Raw genomic sequence first — 16,082 nt, 5'->3', positions numbered from 1 at the left:
AACTAATGCTCATCTAGATAAGTAAGAGAGAAAATGTTCTATTTATCTATGGTGGAATATACACATAGCGCGCAACAGCAACCACAATCCCTCCAAAATAATAAGTTACTTTTAAAGTAGTATAATCAAAACATTAAAAATTTCACTGTAACAAAATAAATAAATATATTAGTAAAGGAAAGTGTTTCTAAACTAATTCAGAACTGTTTTGGCAATAAGCCAAAGAAGTTGTTTATTGACTTATTGACTTATTTCCGTCACATTATGTATCTGTTTTTGTAATAAAAAAAAATCAAAAAATAAGTTATACCTAAACCATCCCTTGTTAGCATGGAATTGGACATTTGTTTATCATATTTTATAAGGGGTTATTTGGGATGTTCTAAATAAGTGTACTTTTTAATTTTTTATGAAATATGGATTGAGTATGGGTTGAGTTTGAAGTGATGTGATAGAGAGGTGATGTGACTTAAATAAGATGATGTGACTTAAATAAGATAATGACTTTTTGACTTTTTTAAGTTATGACAAACGAGGCCTAAATATAGCCAAACAGGAAAAATAATTAGTTTTAGATTATTATATATGATGTTATCTATATGATGTTCTTGCTAAATAAAGAATCGTAAAATATACTAAGTGGTTATCATTTGTTTTTCAATTAAAGATCTAATTATAAAAATTGTTGTTGTATTGTTGATTGGAAGCACCATGTAGTACTCGAGGAGTGATTGATATTACTTTTTTATAATTTTCAAATCATTTTTTATACAAATCGCAATATAAAACAATGTTTTGGGTCATTTATTAACATTTATCTTTTTTAAAAAATTTGTTAATAATAACTCACTTAACGTTTGTTAAGAGCATCTCCAAGACATTGCAAAAACAGTTGCCAAAGCCATAATATGGCAGCTTAGGCAAAAATGGCTTCTCTAATGGCATGCTATAGCAACGGCCAAATTTGTTGCCAAATTTGGCACCAGCTTTGATAGTTGTCAAAGCTGTCAAGTCACCTAAAAACCAACTGCTTTCTTCTTTCCCTTTCAGTTGGGCCTTTCCCAGAAACACCTCCCAAAAATGTTTGAAGTTTTTTTTTTTTTTTAAAAAAAAAAATGAAATTCACCATTTTTTTAAAAACAGAATTCACCAATTTGTTACTTTAAGGTGTGTCTAAAAAAAAAATTTTTATCAAATTCACCAATTTGTGCCTTTCCCAAACACAAATTTCACGAATTTATATCTTTGAAACAAATTTCAACAAATTTCACCAATACAAATTTCACAAATTTATATAAATTTCTGAAGCAATCTCAAATGAATTTTAGAAGATAAATAGCTGGATTTGAAAGCCGAATTTATACAAATTTCTCAAATATTCATCTTCTCCATCAGAAAGCCTATTTGAAAGAATGTGACCATTGGAGTTTGGGGTTAAGGTTTGAAACTCGAAGACAAAGACACAGTCGACTAGTGGTTAGGACATTGAGGGTCGGAGAAGAGGGTTGAAGATGGGAGTTAGGGCTTCAAAGGATAGGTGGATGAGTAGGTTAGAGCTTCAAGGAATAGAGATAGATGGATGATCTGGTGGTGGTTCTAAAGAGAGAGAGTCGACTTTGGAGTGGAGTCAATGGGAGAGAAAAAGAATTAGCGAGTGTAAGTGAGAGAAAGCGGGGGGTGAACGAGAGAAGATGATCTATGATCCAAAGTTCGTGATCTGCGATCTGCGATCTAAAGCTGAAGTTCTTCGATTCTCATCGATTTCTCTCTCTCTCTCTCTCTCTCTCTGATGAAGAAGCTATGAAATAGGGAGTTCATCTGAAGACCAGAGGACAGAGAGATAGATAGAAAGAGAGACAGACATGAAGATGCTTCCAGATGGTTCATCTGGACCGTTGGATTAAATAATCCAACGGTACTCTTTTGTCCCTTTGTATTGCACATGAATTATATAAATAAATAAATAAAAATGATTTTTTCAATTTTTTAAATTTTTTATATTTGTCTTGTTGGGTGCAATGTAAAAATTTAATTTTTTTTTAAAAAAAGTTTTAAAAAGGTTACAAAAGACAAAACATAAACAAAAAAAAAAAAATACTAAAAAATTTATATCCAAACACCACCTACGAACTTGGACAGAAATTTGGTTGAGATTTGCCTAAAGAGCATGTGTACCATTAGAGCATCATTGATATAATTTGACAAATTAGTACTATTCATTGCCAAATTATAGTAATAACAATGGTATTATTGTAAATACCATTGAAGATGCTCTAATGATCAAAATAATATCTATAAAGTTAAAATAAATGAACAACTATTCTTATTGCGTATTGTTTACCATCTTGGTTTACAATTTTGAATATTGATGACAATTATGTGGACTCATTATCGGTCAATTTGGTAACATAATTAAAAGTTAATTTTTGGCTTTTAACCTATTTTTAGTCACATTATCTTTCTATATATATATATATATATATATTAAATAAAATTCAAAAAAAATCAAAAATCAATTTTTAACCAATTTTCCTAAACAACCCTATATCCATTAAGTTTGTTAATAATAACTCACTTAACACCAAAATAATATTTATGAAGTTAAAATAAATTAACAAATATTCTTATTGTGTGTTGTTTACCATCTTGGTTTACACTTTTGAATATTGATGACAATTATGTGGACTCATTATATCCACTAAGGCCTCATTTGGGAACAGGCTAATTTAGTAACTTTTTGACTATTTGGCTAAAATATGAGCTAAAAAAAACTAGTATATTTGGGATGACTTTTTGGCTTTTTAAGAAAAGATGTGCAAAAAGTAAAGAGAAAAGAGAATCTTTGACTTTTTGGTATGGATTGTTGGCTTTTCAACTTTTTTAGTAATTTTTTGACTTTTTGGCTAAACCGGCCTGTTGCCAAACGAGGCCTAAGTCTATGGATGTCACATGAAATAAATATGATCATCATATCTTACACTATATGTATTTCAATATATATTTTATACATGTAGCAACATTAATCCCTCTTTGGTTAGCATTTCTCCATATATATAATGCAAAAAGAATATGAGTTAAAGAAAAATAAGAAGTTGAACAAATGAAAAATGAAACTGGAAAGTAGACAAAAAATAATTGCAAAGAGATAGAAACTACCAAGCCAATTATCAAAACTTCTACTCTTACTATTTTGTCCTCTGTCCCATTTTTCTTTCTTTCTTATTACCTTCTCCAACCACCACCTACTTTTCTCCACCTTCTACTACTAACCTTATCTCCACCCTTGGTTGCCCTCTTCAATCTTTCTATGCATTTTCCAATCCTTCCTTGTCATACTACTGCCATACCCAACCATCTCTTACCTCAGCCCCCTTTCACAACCCCCTCAAATTTCAAATTTGGATTAAATCTCAAAACCTAAATCAAAACCTTAAAATATATAAATAGAAATGGAGATGAGAATTGATAGCGATGGGGTGTCGTAGTGGTCTCAAAGCTGGGCATTATAGTTGTGGTGGTCTTTGGGGTGTTGTGGGTGGTCGTTGGGGAAGTTATAATAGTTTCGGGGTTGTGACAATGGTGTAATGACAAATGGGTTAAGGTAGGGAAGGAGGTGGGCAAAGAGGTATAGTAATGTGCCAGTGGTAAGGTAAGAGAAGGTTGTGGTGCACAAAAAAAGACTCGCGATTATTGAGAATAATGAGAGTAAGGTGGTTGGCCTTTGAAAAGGCTGGCAAGGAAAGAAGATGAGAGAGAAAATATATGAATTACAAAAATGAGAGAGAAATTAGTAATTTTATTCATATTTTTGTAATTAATTTTTGGGATAAACTACACGTTAACTTCCTGTGGTTTATCCAAAAGATACAAAGTTTCTCTATAATTTCATTTATAACACTTAAACCCGCTGAAGTTCTTACCAAAGTGTAATTTCGGACAGACATAACAGAAATTGTAAAAAGTGTAAATTACCTTTATTTCTTTCTCTTGTTTTCTTCTTAATGCCATTACAAACTAGAAATTCTCTCCAATTTTTCTTTAATTTTTATGTATTCTTTTTCTCTTCTTCTTTTTCTCTAATTTCTTTCTTTTTCCATGACAAACCACACACCTCTTATACTATCATTAAATATGTATATGTATATCTCTCTCTCTCTAGAATTTAGATCCAAACAAACACGCATCTCTATCTCTCTCTCTCTCTCTCTAAAATCTAGAATTTAGACCCAAACTATTACGACTCAAACCTGTCTCTATAAGTTTAGCGTCACAACCGGCCAGTAATCCGAGATTACCAAAAGCTTTCCTGTACAAATCAAAATAATCGGGGATAATGGAAACTAAATATAAATATGATAACCCTGTCCCTTATTATGTTAATTGGTCCTTAATACGAATGTGATTACGTGTTTTGATATGATTTCGTGTGCCATTAGGTGAAAATATGTGGTTTTGAATTTCTATCTGTTCACCGTAGGAATATCTGTTTAATTGTCTGCTTTGGAAATTAAATTGAAGGCCTTATCGACCACAGAATCCGGAATTGATTGCGCCATTGTGATTGGCATAATTTTTAGAGCCTACGGTGAAGTTTAATTAAAAAATGGATTCGGACCAGATTAAATTGATTAAATTGTTGAATTAGTGCCCAATTATTTATTATTATTAAATTGAATTAGTGGGATTTGTTGTATAAGGGCACTACACCCTGAATTCTCTTCCTTTATTGCATCTTGGCTGATCATAAACACTAAGAAAGAAGAGGGTCGGCTAGAGGGAGAGAGGGTGAAGGAAAATTGAAGTCTTGGCTTCAAAGCTTAGTGATCTTGAAGGCACACTCAAGAATTTACCATAGATTGTAAGGATTAAGCTCCTAGGTGAGTAATCATCCCTTGATTCATAAGTTTGGACTTGTGATTTTGTGTATTCAAGCTAGTTGGGTAATCAAGAGTGAGAATTGACATAATTTGAGTTGTATGTGTTGAATTTAAAGTCAATAGATGCATGCATGTAGGAAATTACTATGAATTTCCATATTTGAACACAATATGTATAATCTATGTTGAATCTTGTTTGAAATCCATGTATTTGATCATCTCTTCACCAATTAAGTTGATATGAATGAATATTTCTCACATGCAAGAGTAGATCGTAGAGGTATGAGCTTTGCATGTTTGAATTTGATGTATCGGTGATGAGTCTGGGTTAATTTGAGGCATGCATGTAAGTAATTCAAGAAATGGAGCTTCATTGTGTTATGATTTGGTGTTGGTATCATGTGGGTATATGTATGTGTGAATTTGGAGCCATAATATGCAAGAAATATGGTTAAAATGTTGAAATTGAACTCAAGAAACCATTCTGGAAAACCCAGAATTTATGATGTCCGCTCGAGCGGGGGAACTGACGCTCGAGCGGGGAATTCATGCTCCCAGTATTTTTTTTTGCAGGCATGGGTCCGCTCAAGCGGGGAAGTCCACGCTCGAGCGGGGAGCTATGCAGACAGACCTTCCGCTCGAGCGCCTGAGTTCACGCTTTAGCGTGAATTTGATGCAACCAGCACTTTTGCAGACCAATTGGGTCCGCTCGAGCGGGGAAGTCCACGCTCGAACGGAAACCCTGTTTTCTGAAAATTTTTTTATGCGTTCTGTGTTTCGTTTTCCGTTCTCCTTCACTTCTAAGTACTCTTAGGCATGCATTGAGCATTATAATTGAGTTAAAGAAATAAGAATAAAGCCTAAAGAGGAAAATGTGAATTTAAGAACGGATTGAATTGTTGGTGACCCTTTTGTGTTCATGGACTGTGTAAGGTCGACCTCCAGGCAAACCAACCAACCGATCACTGTGAGTAATATCGATATTTGGAAGCTTGTCATTTGTCCAATTGCTTATTTTCTTATAAGCCTTATGCCTTATGCTTTGTTAGTTTAAATTGTGGATAGATGTCTGATAAGAATGAATGGGCCAGAGGCCGTTTTGACAGGAACGAAAGATAAATGGGCCAAAGGCCAGTATGTTTGAAACCACAGTCACTTGACTTAAATTGTGTATATAAATGTTAAATAAAAATGTGAATTGGGCCCAAGGCCGTTCGGAGTATGTTGTTCTACATATCATTTGTATCTTCTTATTTGATATTATTCGCTGGGCTATTGCTCACGCTCATTCATATATTTGTAGGTGAGCCAAGAGAGGTCCAGACCCAGCCCCAGTGAAGTCTGTGTGGAACAACCGAGTTTTGGAGAGTCAGCCCTAGTGTCTCACGCACGAGACTCGTCTTCGCCTTTCTGCTATGCTATGTTATTTTTGTCATATTGGCGAGGACTTTGCATATGTCTGTATATAGTTTTCATGGGTTGAATTAGTCTTTGGATGATCCTATTTGTACAGAACTTATGCTACTGTATTTCTGTTGTGAGTTATTAATGTATATATGTTTGGTTGTTTGGATGTGCCATGTAAGCACAGCTCTATGGATAAAGTTTTGAACTGCTTCCGTTTGGCCCCCATTAACTCTGTTAAAATACTTTTGTTTTGGTTAGAGGCCTTAGGTAATCTCATGATTACTAGCTGCTTATGTCCTTAACCCACGGGGGCGGGTTCGGGTCATGACAGAGTGGTATCAGAGCACGAGTTAATAACTCATACACTTGTCCAAAAGAGCAATAAGCGTCTAGAAAAGATATAGGATGCATTCATGTGATAAGTATGACTTTGATAGTATCGAGAATGCATCTAAATGTTTCAATGTGAATAACTATATGTTATAAGTTTGTGATTTACTTGCTTTGCAAATTATTTGAATATGTATGCTCTTTAATATATGCATACTTGTGAATCTTTTATACAAAGTATAATGTGAGTTTAATCAGATGGTGAGAACAAGAGGTGATGAGATAGAGGAATCCTCTACTACCAGAATAGACCGAATGGAAAGACTGATACAAGAAATGACAGAAGCTTTGAGACAACAACAGGAGTGGCAACAACAGTGGCAGCAACCACACCCGCCACCTCCACCTCTACCTCCGGCACCTCCTATGCTAGATAATCAGAATGATGACCGAATCATAGCTCTCATCAAAGAGTTCAAGAAAATGAAACCACCACAGTTACATGGTGGATTAGATCCTTTGAAAGCTGAAGCTTGGGTCCCCGACATTGAAAAACTGTTTGAAGTGTTTCCGTGTTTGGATACACAGAAAGTGCTTCTAGCCACCTTTATGCTAGAAGACGAAGCAAGAAGATGGTGGATGTTAATGCGTGAGAATTACAAAAATGCTGATTGGGCAAAATTTCTGGAAATTTTCTATGACAAGTACTTCCCGCAGTGTGTCCGGGATAGGAAAGTAGCAGAGTTCATGAAACTTAAGTCAGACAGTATGACTGTAGCTGAGTATGAGGCCAAATTTACTGAATTGGCCAGGTTTGCACCACACGTGATTGATACGAACTATAAGAAGGCGAGGCATTTTGAAGGTGGGTTCGAAGCGACATTTTAGAAAGAGTGAATGTTTTGAAGCTAGGAACCTACACTGGGGTGCTAGACAGGGCCATCATATCAGAGGCTAACATAGCTAGACAAGCTAAGCCAACGACAGAATGGAAAGGCAACAAAAGGCAGGGCTTCTTTTCAAAGAAGAAGTTTTCAAAGAAGCAAAACACAGGCTCCTCGAATACTTCAACTCCTTCCCGAGACATAGCTCCCATGTGCAATATTTGTAGCAAAAAACACCGTAGAGTTTGTTACCGTGTGTCAGGAGCCTATTTCAAATGTAGGAAACAAGGGTATCTGGCCCGAGATTATAATCAGAATGGGGGAAAGATAGCTACTAGTTCCACTGCATCGATCCCGAAACCGGGAAATTGTTTGAGATCCGCTACCACCGGGGATACCGTGAGATAGAGAAGAGTTTTTGCGCTTGTTCCGAGCGATACATGGAATGCCAACGCAGTTGTCTCAGGTACTATTTCTATATGTAATCAGGATGCTTTTGTATTAATTGATTCCAGATCCACACACTTTTTTGTGACATATGCATTTGCATCTAGACTGAATAGACCTTTAGAATTACTGCCATATCTGCTATGTGTGTCGGCTCCATCTGGGGAATCTGTATTGTGTGAATCTATATACCGGTTTTGTGATATGCGTGTTGAGGATGCTATCTTATATGTAGATTTGCTACCCTTGAACTTTAGGCATTTTGATATAATTTTGGGCATCGATTGGTTGACCAAGTATTGTGCCACCATTGATTGTGTGACAAAACGAGTTGTATTTGAACCACCAGAACATAAAGAGATTGTGTTTATGAGTAATGGGGTAGTGCCTCCACCTTATTTGATATCTGCAATGAAAGCATGTAAACTGATCAAGAAGGGGTGCCAGGGTTATTTGTGCTATGTGTTGTCTGAACAATCTGTGAATGTTGAATTGAATGATATCCCTATTGTTAGAGAGTTTCCAGATGTGTTTCCAAACGAATTACTAGGGGAATTGGTAGATAGGGAGATAGAGTTCACTATTGAGACTGTGCCAGGCACCCAGCCCATTTCTAAAACTCCTTATAGAATGGCTACTGCTGAAATGAAAGAACTGAAAGAACAGTTGCAAGACCTGCTTAACAAGGGGTTTATCCGACCTAGCACTTCACCTTGGGGTACACCGGTACTGTTTGTGAAAAAGAAAGATGGAACCCTACGCATGTGCATCGATTATCGGGAATTGAACAAGGTAACAATAAAGAGCAAATATCCCCTACCCCGTATTGATGACTTATTTGACCAGTTGCAGGGATCACAGGTGTTTTCTAAGATTGATTTGAGGTTCAGGTATCATCAGTTGAAAGTTGAGGCAGAAGATGTTGAGAAAATCGCATTCAGAACGAGGTATGGACATTCTAAGTTTATTGTTATGCCATTTGGAGTGACTAATGCTCCGGCAGCATTTATGGACCTAATGAACTGAATTTTTAAAACCTACCTTGACGAATTTGTTGTGGTTTTTATTGACGACATTTTGATATATTCTAAAGATAGACTTGAACATGAACATCATTTGAGAACTGTCCTACAAATACTTCGGGAAAGAAAATTATTTGCTAAACTAAAGAAATGTGAATTTTGGTTGGATGAAGTTGTTTTCTTAGGGTATGTGATCAACAAGGTAGAAATTTCAGTGGACCCGCAGAAAAGAGAGGCGATTGTGAATTGGCCTACACCGACAAATGTAATAGAGGTCCGCAGTTTCATGGGCTTAGCCGGGTATTACAGGAGGTTTGTGAAAATTTTTTCCAAGATAGCTGTACCTCTTACCCAGTTGACTTGCAAGGGGCAATTATTTGAATGGAATGACGAAAGAGAAGCTGCCTTTTATGAATTGAAAACGAGATTAACCACTGCACCAGTGTTGACACTATCGTCAGGTACAGAAAATTTGTAATTTTCAATGATGCGTCTTATAAAGGTTTGGGTTGTGTGTTAGTGCAAAACGGAAAGGTTATTGTTTATGCCTCCCGACAGTTGAAACTGCACGAAAAAAACTACCCAACACATGACTTAGAATTGGCCGCAGTCGTTTTTGCTTTGAAAATCTGGCGGCATTATCTGTATGGGGCAAAGTGTGAAGTCTACACGGATCACAAAAGTCTGAAATACTTCTTTACGCAGAAGGAGTTAAATATGCGACAGAGGAGATGGCTCGAACTGATAAAGGATTATGATCTAGAGATTCAGTATCACCCCGGGAAAGCTAATACAGTTGCTGATGTCTTGAGCAGGAAATCAACGGGGAGTATGGCTTGTTTGCTTACTGAACAAAGAGAGATCTTGCAAGATTTTGAGAAATCTGAAATTGAAGTGGTAATATGTGAACAGGGCGGATTGGTAACTGCTATTACAGCTGAGCTGGCAGTCATTGATGAAATCAAATAGAAACAAAATGATGATAAATTCCTCCAGAAAGTAAATGGTGAATTTGAGGCAAGTCCGAAAGCAGAGTTTAGCATTGAGAATGAAGTGTTGAGGTTTCAGAACAGAATGTGTGTGCCAGATATTTCGAAACTAAAGAAGAGGGTTTTAGATGAAACCCACAGATCCGTATTCGCTATGCATTCGGGCAACAATAAAATGTATCGGGATTTGAAACAAACTTATTGGTGGCCTAAAATGAAGAAGGAAATTACAGAATATGTGCCCAAGTGTCTTCAGTGTCAGCAAGTTAAAGCTGAACATCAGAAACCAGGCGGTCTACTGCAACCTCTCCATATTCCTGAATGGAAGTGGGAGCATGTGACTATGGATTTTGTTGTTGGCCTACCTCGGACTCATCGAGGTATGGATTCTATTTGGGTAGTAGTTGATAGACTGACTAAATCTTCACATTTCCTACCTGTTAGAACTACGTTTAATGCTTATAGATTGGCTATTATTTATGCTGATGAGATTGTCCGTTTACACGGAGTTCCGGTATTTATTGTGTTGGAGAGAGATTCGAAATTTGTATCTAGATTGTGGAAGAGTTTGCAGGAAGTTATGGGGACAGAACTAAGGTTCAGTACTGCATTCCACCCACAGACAGATGGGCAATCATAATGAACAATACAGACTCTAAAGGATATGCTGTAGATGTGTGCTTTGGATTTCCAGGGGAGTTGGGAAGACTACTTGCCACTTGTAGAATTTGCTTATAATAATAACTTCCACTCCAGCATCGGTATGGTACCATACGAGGCTTTGTATGGCAGAAGGTGTAGATCACCAAATTGTTGGACAGAAGGCGAGAATATGGCTTTACTTGGGCTTGAAATTGTGCAAGACACTTCTGAGAAAATCAAGACTATTCGATAAAGGCTTAAAACAGCTCAGGACCGACAAAAGAATTATGCAGATATTCGGAGAAGACCTCTTGAGTATGAGGTTGGTGACCATGTGTTCATCTGTGTTTCTCCGATGAAAGGCCAAGTCAGGTTTGGAAAGAAGGGCAAGTTGTCGCCCCTGTTACATTGGGCCGTTTCAGATTCTAGAAAGGCTTGGCCCGGTGGCCTATAGAGTTGCTTTGCCATCGGGATTTGAACAAATCCACAATGTGTTTCATGTGTCAATGTTGAGGGGTTATCTCCGAGACCCGTTTCATGTGATTGATTATCACCGGGTAGCTTTGGATGAAAATATGAAGTACGCTGAATGGCCGGAACGAGTTATTGACCGGCAAGTGAAACAACTGAGAAACAAGTCCATTCCAATGGTAAAAGTCAAATGGAAAAAACACTATGAGATGGATGCTACATGGGAAAAAGAGGAGGAAATGCGACTACGCTATCCATATCTGTTTCCCACGTTATCCACATCTGTTTCCCGACGAAGGTAAAATAAGTTTGGAGGACCAAACTTCCTAAAGGGGGGAAGACTGTGATAACCCTGTCCCTTATTATGTTAATTGGTCCTTAATACGAATGTGATTACGTATTTTGATATGATTTCGTGTGCCATTAGGTAAAAATATGTGGTTTTGAATTCCTATCTGTTCACCGTAGGAATATCTGTTTAATTGTCTGCTTTGGAAATTAAATTGAAGGCCTTATCGGCCACAGAACCCGAAATTGATTACGCCATTGTGATTGGCATAATTTTTAGAGCCTACGGTGAAATTTAATTGAAAAATGGATTCGGACCAGATTAAATTGATTAAATTGTTGAATTAGTGCCCAATTATTTATTATTATTAAATTGAATTAGTGGGATTTGTTGTATAAGGGCACTACACCCTCAATTCTCCTCCTTTATTGCATCTTGGCTGATCATAAACACTAAGAAGGAGAGGGTCGGCTAGAGGGAGAGAGGGTGAAGGAAAATTGAAGTCTTGGCCTCAAAGCTCGGTGATCTTGAAGGCACACTCAAGAATTTACCATAGATTGTAAGGATTAAGCTCCTAGGTGAGTAATCATCCCTTGATTCATAAGTTTGGACTTGTGATTTTGTGTATTCAAGCTAGTTGGGTAATCAAGAGTGAGAATTGACATAATTTGAGTTGTATGTGTTGAATTTAAAGTCAATAGATGCATGCATGTGGGAAATTACTATGAATTTCCATATTTGAACACAATGTGTATAATCTACGTTGAATCTTGTTTGAAATCCATGTATTTGATCATCTCTTCACCAATTAAGTTGATATGAATGAATATTTCTCACATGCAAGAGTAGATCATGGAGGTATGAGCTTTGCATGTTTGAATTTGATGTATCGGTGATGAGTCTGGGTTAATTTCAGGCATGCATGTAAGTAATTCAAGAAATGAAGCTTCATTGTGTTATGATTTGGTGTTTGTATCATGTGGGTATATGTATGTGTGAAATTGGAGCCATAATATGCAAGAAATGTGGTTGAAATGTCGAAATTGAACTCAAAAAACCATTCTGGAAAACCCAGAATTTATGATGTTTGCTCGAGCGGGGAATTTATGCTTCCAGTATTTTTTTTTGTAGGCATGGGTCCGCTCAAGCGGAGAAGTCCACGCTCGAGCGGGGAGCTATGTAGACAAACCTTTCGCTTGAGTGCCCGAGTTCACACTCTAGCGTGAATTTGATGTAACCAGCACTTTTGCAGACCAATTGGGTCCGCTCGAACGGGGAAGTCCACGCTCGAGCGGGGACCCTATTTTTTGAAATTTTATTTATGCGTTCTGTATTTCGTTTTCTGTTCTCCTTCACTTCTAAGTACTCTTAGGCATGCATTGAGCATTATAATTGAGTTAAAGAGATAAGAATAAAGCCTAAAGAGGAAAATGTGAATTTAAGAACGGATTGAATTGTTGGTGACCCTTTTATGTTCATGGACTGTGTAGGGTCGACCTCTAGGGCAAACCAACCAACCGATCACTGTGAGTAATATCGATATTTGGAAGCTTGTCATTTGTCCAATTGCTTATTTTCCTATAAGCCTTATGCCTTATGCTTTGCTAGTTTGAATTGTGGACAGATGCCTGATAAGAATGAATGGGCAGAGGCCGTTTTGACAGGAACGAAAGATAAATGGGCCAAAGGCTAGTATGTTTGAAACCACAGTCACTTGACTTAAATTGTGTATATAAATGTTAAATAAAAATGTGAATTGGGCCCAAGGCCGTTCGGAGTATGTTGTTCTACATATCGTTTGTATCTTCTTATTTGATATTATTCGCTAGGTTATTGCTTACACTCATTCATGTGTTTGTAGGTGAGCCAAGAGAGGTCCAGACCCAGCCCTAGTGAAGTCTGTGTGGAACAACCGAGTTTTGGAGAGTCAGCCCTAGTGTCTCACGCACGAGACTCGTCTTCGCCTTTCTGCTATGCTATGTTATTTTTGTCATGTTGGCGAGGACTTTGCATATGTCTGTATATAGTTTTCATGGGTTGACTTAGTCTTTGGATGATTCTGTTTGTACAGAACTTATGTTACTGTATTTCTGTTGTGAGTTATTAATGCATATATGTTTGGTTGTTTGGATGTGCCATGTAAGCACAGCTCTATGGACAAAGTTTTGAACTGTTTTTGTTTGGCCCCCATTAACTCTGTTAAAATACATTTGTTTTGGTTAGAGGCCTTAGGTAATCTCATGATTACTGGCCGGTTATGTCCTTAACCCACAGGGGCGGGTTCGGGTCATGACAATAAAATTATATACAATAAGTTGTGAATCTATATGAAATAACACATGCACAAAACGTTAATTTACCCACATTGTATCATGTACATAACATCTTATAAAGCATTTATATACATATATCAAAACTCAACAGCAAGATCACCAACTTGACAACAGTCTTTTAGACCTAGCTTCAACTCGGAGGCACCAAAATCTCATGAGGGCTTCAGATGGTGGCTTGACTAAAAGATTTCTTTTGGGTTTGCTCTTCATGTCGCTTACTTATACATATATGCATACACATAGTGAGCTAAAGCCCAGTGAATAACATTAAGGTAAAGAGGTTAGTGAACGAATTCCGTACATATTATAACCCTAAAACAGGTCATAACATAATCATACTCATATCTTAACATAATAATGGTACATCCAATAAAACATATCATAACGTCTTTCGACTAGAGTAATCGGTCCCGAACACCGATTATTAACCATAGCACCACTTGGTCAAGTGGCTAACGAGATCTTACATTTGTCATGGACCCACATTAAAATGCTGCCCTCCCATGACTTTGAACTTTCTATAGATCATAATAGGACATTCGTTCACTTAAACAAAATAACAGTTCAGAACACATAACTTATCAAATATCATTTCAAATATAATTCATATAAACATGTCTTTACAGTAATGTTACTTACGTTGCTTGGTCAGATGATACTCCTTAACGACTCAACCTGTAGAAACATAACCAAGCACAACAAAACACATTTCATTCACTTCGTTCAGTTAGTTCATTCATTACTTATTCCCTCTGTTCTTCTTATTCTTTCTTTAATTTCTCTTGTGTTCATGCAATGCAAATGCAAATAAAAACACTTGAAAACCATACAAATGGAGGTCCGGAAGTTAGAGAAATGGAAAGAGAACAAAACTGAGCTTGCCCTGCTGACCGCATGTGCGGTGGCCTGGGCGCGCTCGAGCGTTCTGGATGGAGTTGTAGTCCGAAAATCTACTTCAAATTTGGAGCTCAACTTTTGCAAACTCCTCTTTATCTTCATGCAATTCACAACCCAAAACTCACAAAAACACGTTGAATGAACAATTTCTAACTTTAAGCTAAACCATGACTTCAAAACAAATCCAATTTCCATGTAAAAAGATCAAAACTTAGACTTTGAACACAAAATCATGAAGCATACATATTTGGAGTTCTAATTCTCAAAATCTACAGAGTTTCTTCATTTATCTTCAAGGCTCATGCAATAGATCATGTATATGGACAAAAATTCCATGAAAACATGCTATATATATTGACATTTTAAACTAATTTCTTTACAACAACAAATCCCTAATTAACCATGAGTTCATTCAATTTAGGCCTCAATCTTAAAGGATTATGAGTGAAAATGACTTAAATTCTAAATGAGGGAGAAATTCATACTTAGAGTAGATGATTTAAGAAGATCCCTTCAAATCTCTCTCTTGTTCTTCTTCTTTCTTTCTTGCCTTTCTTGAGCTCTCTCTTTCTCTCTTTCTATAACTCTCTCTGCAAATTCCACTAAGGCTCATATATATATATATAACTAAGGATTGAATTTAATTAATTCTGAATCAAATTTTTACCAAACCTCTCATTTGGCACTAAAAATTATGTTGATCACAAATATTTACTTAGTTTTGGTTTTTGACGCCTCTGAAACCCTCAATTTTAGTTTAAAGTTGTAATTTCAACAAGTCTTCATATGAACAACAGATACAAATACAAATCCTTATAATTTACACCATTAGACGTGCAATTTTCATATCAATCACACGATCTATTAACACATAAAAATGCAATTAGATGACTAATTAATCAAATGCATGTCCGGGTCGTTACACAAACAAACACTCATCTCTCTCTCTCTCTCTCTCTCTAGAATTTAGACCCAAACAAATAGTCCATAGTTACAAACACCTACCAAGCTCATCCCATCTCCTCTACTCAACCAACACCCACCACCTTCCCCTTTCACGGCACCCATGGTAGTAGCCACCACTATAATTTGGGTCTTGGCTTGGTTAATTGAGTATGCCTATGTATATAATGTATGCGTGTTTATAGTGATAAAGAGAAGATGAAGGATAATAGTGATTGCCATGGTAGAGAATGATAGACATAGATTTTAATTTTTTGGTTAATTTTATTTGAGTTAAGAGAATGATAGACATAGATTTTAGAAGAATAATGAAACAAAAATGAAATGGAAAGATGAAGAAATTAGGGAAATAAGCTAGAGAGAGAAGCATTTTAGAGAGAGAACTAACATCTATGGTTTTCAAAAAATCTAGGAAGAAGAAGAATGTAAGGAATTATCCAGTGTGGTTGAGGAAGGAAAATTTTAGTTTTATAGTCGTGCAACACATGCTCTACCCTGTTGAAACAAACGATTCCGTTCAAAATTGCACTT

Source organism: Camellia sinensis, chromosome 9 (assembly GCF_055761805.1).
Source record: "Camellia sinensis isolate YWXY chromosome 9, ASM5576180v1, whole genome shotgun sequence".
Classification (NCBI taxonomy): Eukaryota; Viridiplantae; Streptophyta; class Magnoliopsida; order Ericales; family Theaceae; genus Camellia; species Camellia sinensis.
Note: the sequence above shows the minus strand (reverse complement) of the source record.